Source organism: Phoca vitulina, unplaced genomic scaffold (assembly GCF_004348235.1).
Source record: "Phoca vitulina isolate PV1807 unplaced genomic scaffold, GSC_HSeal_1.0 scaffold27, whole genome shotgun sequence".
Taxonomy (NCBI): Eukaryota; Metazoa; Chordata; class Mammalia; order Carnivora; family Phocidae; genus Phoca; species Phoca vitulina.
In genome coordinates, this window is record NW_022589730.1 from 20,325,325 (window position 1) to 20,334,348 (window position 9,024).

Sequence of the window (9,024 nt, forward strand, 5' to 3'; positions counted from 1 at the left end):
CATTCCGAGCTCTGTCACTACTAAAAACAGTCCAACAACATCTGTAGTTGTAGAGAGGGAGAATCTTAAGCAGGTTCATGCCCACCCCAGAGCCAACATGGGGCTCCATCTCATGACCCTGAGATCATGACCTGAGCAGAAATCAAGAGTTGGACACAACAACTGAGTCACCCAGGTGCCCCTCATTTGCCCTGATTTTTAATTTACTATTGATATTGCTCCTAAAGTCATCAACTCTTTGGTCAACTATTCTCCCCAAAAGACTAACAGTCTTAAGTTTATTTTCTCTGGACACATCCCTTCAGTTGCGGTAATCAATCACAATTTAACTAACCCACTATCAATAAATAAGTTTCCCTTATTAGGCTAACAAATAAGCCACTTAAAACACTGTGGTTTCAACCCCATTTTCATTTTTGATTTTTGTGAAGAAATTCTGCTGTGGTTATTACAAAAATTTTTTTTTCTAATTTGTTGCTTTTCTGCGAATTAGAACTATTGTGATGAGTACTTAGTCTAGTAATGTTGATGTAGATTGTATTCTTTTACTTCTATCATAAAATATTCATCTTTTAAATTTTATTCAATCAGGGGCGCCTGGGTGGCTCAGTCGGTTAAGCGTCTGCCTTCGGCTCAGGTCATGATCCCAGGGTTCTGGGATCGAGCCCCGCATCGGGCTCCCTGCTCAGCGGGAAGCCTGCTTCTCCCTCTCCCACTCCCCCCGCTTGTGCTCTCTCTCTCACTATGTCTCTCTCTGTCAAATAAGTAAATAAAATCTTAAAAAAATAAAATAAAATAAAATAAATTTTATTCAATCATTTATAAATGTAAAAAACATTCTTAGCTTGTGGACTGTACGAAGGCCAGCAGCAGGCTAAAATTTGACCTGTGTGTCATAGTTTGCCCACCCCAGCTCTAGAACACAGTTATTTCTCATCATCTAGAAAGCTATGTGATAAGAATCAGTTAATCAACATTTATTGGGGGTACCCTTTTCAGCTGAGGTCAGAATGTATGGTCCTTGGATGAGATACTGTTTGAATTATTGAACCAAAGCCCTGGTTTGGGTCATTCTTGACAAGAATGACCTTCCTTCCAACAGCCAGAGAAGCCCCCACTATGCAGTTAATGCTAAATTCGGACTTTTTCATTTGAATCTGACACTACGGGTCACAGAGAATGCTATGAAAAACATATGCTATGAAATCTAAACATTTCTAGAACCTAAAACTGGGCTAGAGGGACTCCAGCTCCTAATAGGATTTTATACTTCAGGACCCCAGAAGACTCAAAGGGGAGCTCCTCCCCCCACTATTCCCACTGGGTATTAGAGAAATCCCTAGCATTCCAGTCATCCTGGCAGATCCTCCACTCTCCTCTTTGTCCCTTATCTCTATACCTGACTCACCCTTTCATGTTTAGGGGCTCCCTTCTGTTGCCATCGCTAAGTGGAGGCCCTTCACATTGACATCCCACTGTATACAGATGGAAACAAGGGAGAAAATGGTAAGTCACGTGCAGGCTAGGATGTGGATGTTATATCATCCCCTGCAAAGTTACTTTGTAGACCCAGGCACCAGGTAGCAATCAGAAATTTCTACTAATCCATGAAAAGATTAACCTAAGCAGGATCTGTTCAAAATAGTGATGTTACCAAACTTTGTATTTCACTTTTTGTTGCCCCTTTCCACCTTCTTTCTCCTTCCCCTCTTCACCTCTCCTCTTTTCTCCCTGACTTGAAATGAACAGATGTTGGGGAAGCTATGATCATTGGTCTAGTCAACTAGCTGAACGTGCTTTAACCATATGCAGAAGGAAGAGGCTTCAAGGATGATAAGTTACAAGGGTACTTCCCTTGGACCTCCACTCCCACTTCATGATGTCAAGCCTATGTCTTGCTGAAGACCCAAAGCCAATTTTTCTTTCAAGGGCCACCCCTTTACAATGGCAAAAGCATGTGCCAAGGCTCAAACACTCCTCCATTATGCAATTCTAGGTAGGGTGACAAGGAAGAGACCAGGTACGATGCATGTCCATTAGTGTTCTACCAGGAACCCTGGGGCTAACATATGCTGAAGAGAAGACAGTCAGAGTGTGAATCATAATGTCTTACGTCTAAAGAATACATCCAGTTTACAGAATGGAGAAAGATGCTTCTCCCTCCTCAAAAAAAAAAAGAAAGAAAAAGAAGAAGAAAAAAAAGTTATACCTTGAAGTGGGAAGGAAAGGGAAGATAAGAAAGATTATTTTTCTTTTTTCTTTTTTTTAAGATTTTATTTGACAGAGATAGAGAGAGAGCACAAGCGGGGAGCAGCAGAGGGAGAGGGATAAGCAGGCTTCCCACTGAGCAGGGAGCCCGACGCGGGCTCCATCCCAGGACTCTGGGATCATGACTCGAGCCTAAGGCAGCCGCTTAACCAACTGAGCCACCCAGGCGCCCCAGAAAGATCATTTCTTAACATACTCTAGCACAGTCTTTAAGAGTTGTAACTGGAGAATGAATGCCAGGGGTTGAGCTCAAAACCACATTAGGGGCAGTAAACCAGTCAGGCAGTTTCTTAATCTTGTCATCGTCAAAGAACACAGTGCCCTCTAGTGGGAAAAAATTTTAAGCCGCCCTTACTACTAACACTGAGCCTTATCTATTTCTACAAAATATCCACACACAGGCAGCTACATGGCAATAATCATGATCAGCTGAAATTCTGAAATAATTGTATTTATCAATAATATCTGACACTGGACACTTACTATGTGTGAGGCACTGTGCTAAGCAAGTGTTTTACAAGTATTACCTCATTTAATACTGTGTAAGGCAGGTACCCTTAACTCTGCTTTATAAATTGAACTTAAAACTACAACTTGCCCAAGGCACCCCAGCCAATAAGGGCAGGGGGGTGGGGGCAAGGGACGAAATAACTTTTATATTTTAAACTGTCTTAAGAAAACTACATGCTCACACAAAAAGCCAAGAACTACAGCAGAAATTTGGAAAACATTTGCTACAACTTGTTCTTTTTTTTTTTAAAGATTTTATTTGACAGAGAGAGAGACAGTGAGAGGGGGAACACAAGCAGGGGGAGTAGGAGAGGGAGAAGCAGGCTTCCCACGGAGCAGGGAGCCCAGATGCGGGGCTCAACCCCAGGACCCCGGGATCATGACCTGAGCCGAAGGCAGACACTTGACTGAGCCACCCAGGTGCCCCCAAATTGCTCATTTTTAGTAACATATTGCAAGCTTTAACTTGTAATAATGAAATAAGTAAGCCTGTTCATGAATAAAATTTTTCATATTTCCCCTAAGTCTCTCTCAAAATATTGAAGATTTAAATGATTTTAAGTGGTGCTGAATTACTAGTCAGGGGCATCACCATGTTCCTTCTAGCCCTGGGTGAGAAAAGTTATGCACAATATTCTGCTGTCATCAGAGCTTCTGAGTCCCCTTCCAAAAGACTTCTTTATGCTCACTTCTCTTATCTCTTGTCCAAAAACCCAAGTAAATTATTCAGTAAATTAAATGGCATTTACTACTGCAGCCTAAGACAAATCAACAGACCTCTAAACATTATAAAAAAGGAAACCTATATTCTGAGAACTTTACACTAAAACATCATAGTAGCCGCAGTAAAAGTCGCTCTATACCTCTGAACAAAAACTAAATAAAGCCTGCATTCTAATTTTAACTACCTAAAGAAATTGCTAACATAATGCATTTATGCCATGGTATCAGATTTTAGGGACTAATTACTGGAAAGAAGGAAAATAATTGGTTTTAGTATTTGGAAAAATTCAATTTGGCTGCAACCACAAATCAATGTAGGGACTAACACAAAAGATTAACATTCACTTTAGGCTGCATCAAAAACATTGGTTACCTTCCTTTTGCCTGCAGGATAAAATCCAAAATTCTTAGCTGAACACTCCAAGGGTCTTAGATGGGTGCCCAGGCCACTCTCTCAGCCTCATTCAGAGAACCAAATATTTATATATCACTTTAAATTAATGCAAGACATAATTCTAGTTGTTGGGAAGAAAACAGTGAATTAAAAAACAGTCTCTGCCCTCAACTTTAAGGAAAATAAAGTAGGAGTAGAGGGGCAAAAATAGTGGCGTAGGGGAGTGGTGGGGATTAGGGTAGGCCTTTCTGATAAAATGACATTTGAGCATACATCTGAGGGAATCATGGCGTATTTCAGGAAAGACTGCCCAAATGAAGGATAGACAGTGCAACAGCCTGGGGACAGAAGCATATTTGTAGTTATTTGAGAACATCAAGACCAGTGTGGCTGAATCAGAGAGCAAATCCAGTGGTAGGAAATGTTCTGGTTTTGGGAGTGAAGGGAGAGGTGTTGGCACACTACCGAGGACTTCTTAGGCTATGGCAGAAACTTCCCATTTACTCTGAGATGAGAAGCCACTGGAAATTTTGAGAAGAGGTACATCTCAGACATGTTTTTAAAAGAATAAGCCTTGCAGGGCGCCTGGGTGGCTCGGTTGTTGGGCGTCTGCCTTGGGCTCAGGTCATGATCCCAGGGTCCTGGGATCGAGCCCCGCGTCGGGCTCCCTGCTCCACGGTGAGTCTGCTTCTCCCTCTCCCTCTGCCCCTGCTTGTGTTCCCTCTCTCGCTGTGTCTCTCTCTGTCAAATCAATAAATAAAATCTTAAAAAAAAAAAAAAAAGAATAAGCCTGCAATAGTATGGAGAATAGAACAGGGAGGCACAAGGGTAGAAGCAGTCTTACGTCTTATTCCTAGTGCCTCCCCCCAACTAGAGGTATCACCACATAACCAGCTAGTATTTACTGTGTCATATGCGCCAGGCATAACTTACACCATTTAATCCTCAAAACTACAAAGTAGCTGTTACAAATGGGAGGGAAAACAAAAACGACTCAGGCAAAGTCAAGTGCTTCATTCACAACGAAGAGCTAATAAATGGTGGAATCATAAGCTTGATACTATGGTGCAGGTCTCTTCCACTGTTCTTCCACAACATACCCCTGCGAGTCAATGAATTCTGAATCAGACCATTTTACCACTCAAGTCTTTGCACATTATTACCCTCTGCCTAGAACACCCTCCCACCCAATTTCTTTCATGGCAAACTTGCTCATTTTTTAGATCAACTCAATTTCCCTCGTGAGTGAAATCATTCCTGATCTTTTCCAGGCCACTTAGCTGCTCCATCTTCTGTGCCTTTACAGCAGCTTCTCCATCGTCATTTCTCTGAAACAATACTTACTGGTTGTATTGTAATTGTGTCCATTTGTATCTTTCCACCATTGAGTTCCTCAAGATAGAGTCATGCCTTCTTACTCATCATCACCTCTCCCACCCCATTCCTCCCCTCCTCCATCCACCTCCACACACATCTTGCACAGTGCCAGGAGCCAAATAAATGCTAGCTGGATGGAGTAACAGATTATTAAAGAATCAAATGTAGAGTCCCCATTCTACTCTTTACATCTTGCATATTGGTGCCACAACAGAAAGAAAAAAAAAGATAAATATGAGATGGTGGATGTAATAACTAGATGGGTGTGGGGGGGGGGACTCTTCACAATGTGTATGTATATCAAATCAGCACAACGTACACTTTAAATATTTTGTCAATTATACCTCAATAAACCTTTTTAAAAAATTAGCCAAAGGAGAAGAAAAAATAAAGTGAAAAAAGGGAGAAACCAAGAAACAGACTTTTAACTGTAGAGAACAAACCGATATTACCAGAGGGGAGGTGGGTGGGGGGATGGGTGAAGTAGGTGATGGGGATTAAGGGGTGTACTTGTCTTGATGAACACCGAGTGATGGAATTGTTGAATCACTATATCATACCCCAGAAACTAATATAACACTGTATGTTATATTACTCTCTACACTGTATAACACTCTACTGGACTTAAAATTCTAAAAAAATAAAGAAAAAAAGTGGATGGATGTTAACTAGACTTATTGCGAACATTTCACAACATAAACAAATATCAAATCATTGTTGTACACATGAAAATGTTATAACTCAATTTTTTAAAAATAAAAAAATAGAGCATATACTCTAGTTTATATTAAGTAGAGCTCTGTATCATTTGTAAAATATAGGCTTTTATTTTATCTTTTTTAAGATTTTATTTATTTATTTATTTATTTGACAGAGAGAGACACAGCGAGAGAGGGAACACAAGCAGGGGGAGTGGGAGAGGGAGAGGCAGGCTTCCCGCTGAGCAGGGAGCCCGATGTAGGGCTCGATCCCAGGACCCTGGGATCATGACCTGAGCTGAAGGCAGACGCTTAACAACTAAGCCACCCAGGCGCCCCAAAATATAGGCTTTTAAACAACAAAATATTGAAAGCTAGAGAACATCCCAAAATTGAAACCATGAAGAAACAAAAATTTGTCCAAAGAAATACTTCAGAAATTAGAAACACTTAGTCTGAAAGATGGAAAGAGCATTAGTCTTGTTGATTTCAATACCTAGAAGACTGAAATGTGCATGTGAGACTGTCTTGAGTGGCAAAATTAAAAGCAATATGGAGAAGACACAGAAAAGCAAAAAGTGATTTAACTGAAGCAAGAATATACTATAAAACAAAGCATTCCAATTGCAGGAAACTCCCCATTTCCAGAAAAGTTCATATAAAAGCTATGTGGCTACCTTGATGAAAAGTAACAGAAGGAATGTACTCTAATTCCTGTCTCTGACATTCTGATTTAAGAGTATAATTCATGTAATTCCAGAATACTTAGAATAGTCCCAGATCTCCAGTCCAGAACTATTTTATAGTTATTAAATTCATTAGATGTTTAGGGGTGCCTGGGTGGTACAGTCAGTTAAACATCCAACTTGGTTTAGGTTCAGGTTGTGATCTCAGGTTTGTGAGATCAAGTCCCACGTCAGGCTCAATGCTCGGCATGGATTCTGCTTGAGATTCTCTCTCCCTCTCCCTCTGCCCCTCTCCCCCTACACTATCTCTAAAATAAATATACTTTTTAAAGATTTTATTTATTTGTCAGAGAGAGAGCACAAGCAGGGGGGCAGCAGGCAGAGGGAAAAGCAGGCTCCCCGCTGAGCAAGGAGCCCGATGCAGGACTCAATCCCAGGACACTGGGATTATGACCTGAGCCAAAGGCAGACACTTAACCGACTGAACCACCCAGGCATCCCAATAAATCTTTAAAAAAAGATAGATGTTTAAAACCTTGGCCCAAGTTTTCTCATTTTGCCTGTTTTCTAAATGACCTGACATTTTTGCTACCTTACTTTTATGCCCAGTTCTTGGTTTGAATAGGCTATGTAAGATACTGCAAAGCAGGGAAAGCAGAGGCGGACAGGTGAGGCATTTTATATTTTCTGTATGTTCTCTCCCACCAAAACCTTTCCAGAATCTATCAATTTACAGTCTCTCAGCTCCAAATTCACCCTGAAGAGTCTCTCCCACTGCTTTCTGGCAGCTGCACCATCAGTAAACAAGGTGGGTATGAAGACATCTGGTGATGCTCTTCCCTAGTCACAATCTCAGAATATATGGTTCTCCTTGGCACTCACAGACCTGGGCCAGGCTGATGATCATCTTCCTTCAACCCTTCCAACACTAACACCTCATGTTCCAGATGTCCTGCCAACACCTGAGACGCCTCCATCTCTGTGTGCTCACACACTCAGTCACTAGCTACAGCTTCCCTCAATCTTGGAGGGTGGCTTCCTACTAGCCTAGTGACTGAAGACCAGCTCTGGTCTAGGCAAACCAGTAAACTCTGCCATCCAGTGGGCTGCAGCTACCCCTTCTTAGGGGAGGCCTGAACCCAAATCTTAGGCCCCCTACTTCCAAGAGGTGTCCAAGTACCTCTTCCTTCAGTACTCTCCCTCAGCTCTGGGTTACCATATAGAATTCTCATGTCTTCTTTCTTTTGCCACAGTTTAAAACTTTTTTAAAGGGGTGCCTGGGTGGCTCAGATTAAGCATCTACCTTCAGCTCAGGTCATGATCCCAGGACCCTGGGATCGAGCCCCCCATTGGGCTCCCTGATCAGCCAGGGAGCCTGCTTTTCCCTCTCCCTCTGCTGTTACCCGTTTGTGCTATCTCACTCTCTCTGTCAAATAAATAAAATTTTTTAAAAAAACTTTTTTATATTAAACTTCCCTGTTATAATCACTAGGTGGCTTCTCTTTCTAGATTGGACCCAGACTGATACTTTCCCACCAAGCCAGGCTCAGAGATGCAATACAATGAAAACCAGCCACTGAAAGTTTTCCTAGATGTAGTCCTAAATCTGTAAAATAATTTGTATATCTGATGAAATGCAAAATATATAAAAACTAAAAAATCTTAGCTTTGAGGGTTCAAAAGGTTAGGTTTATAGATATGTCATCCAAAATACTTAAACATATGTTGATCCTATTTGATAAACAGTGGCAGCAACATCAAAAAAACAAATAGGTTTAGGGGCGCCTGGGTGGCTCAGTCGGTTAAGCGTCTGCCTTCGGCTCAGGTCATGATCCCGGGGTCCTAGGATCGAGCCCCGCATCGGGCTCCCCACTCAGCGGGAAGCCTGCGTCTCCCTCTCCCACTCCCCCTGCTTGTGTTCCTGCTCTCGCTGTGTGTCTCTGTCAAATAAATAAAATCTAAAAAAAAAAAAAAAATAGGTTTAATTTACCTCATTTTAAGGATTTGCAGAACATCACATAAAAAATACGGTTTCTCCTTTCTTAAGCCTACAATCTAATAGAGAGAACTAGGCTTAAAATCATCATTCATTTTAAGTTTACACGTTCCTAGTTGTACAATGTAATGTAAGAGGTGCTATCATAAAGGAGATAAAAATCAATCCTCTAACTTTTGAGACATTTTCTCCTCTGGAGATACAATGTGGTAAAGAGACACTGTTCAATACAAGAACAAGAAATATAACAGCTAAATGAGTGATGGGTAAGGAAAAAGGAAAGCCAACCTATCAAGTCTGGAAAAAAATGTTAGAATATGTGGAAAAGAAAGTACAACATTCGGTCAGAACTTTAAATAAATGATAGAGTAA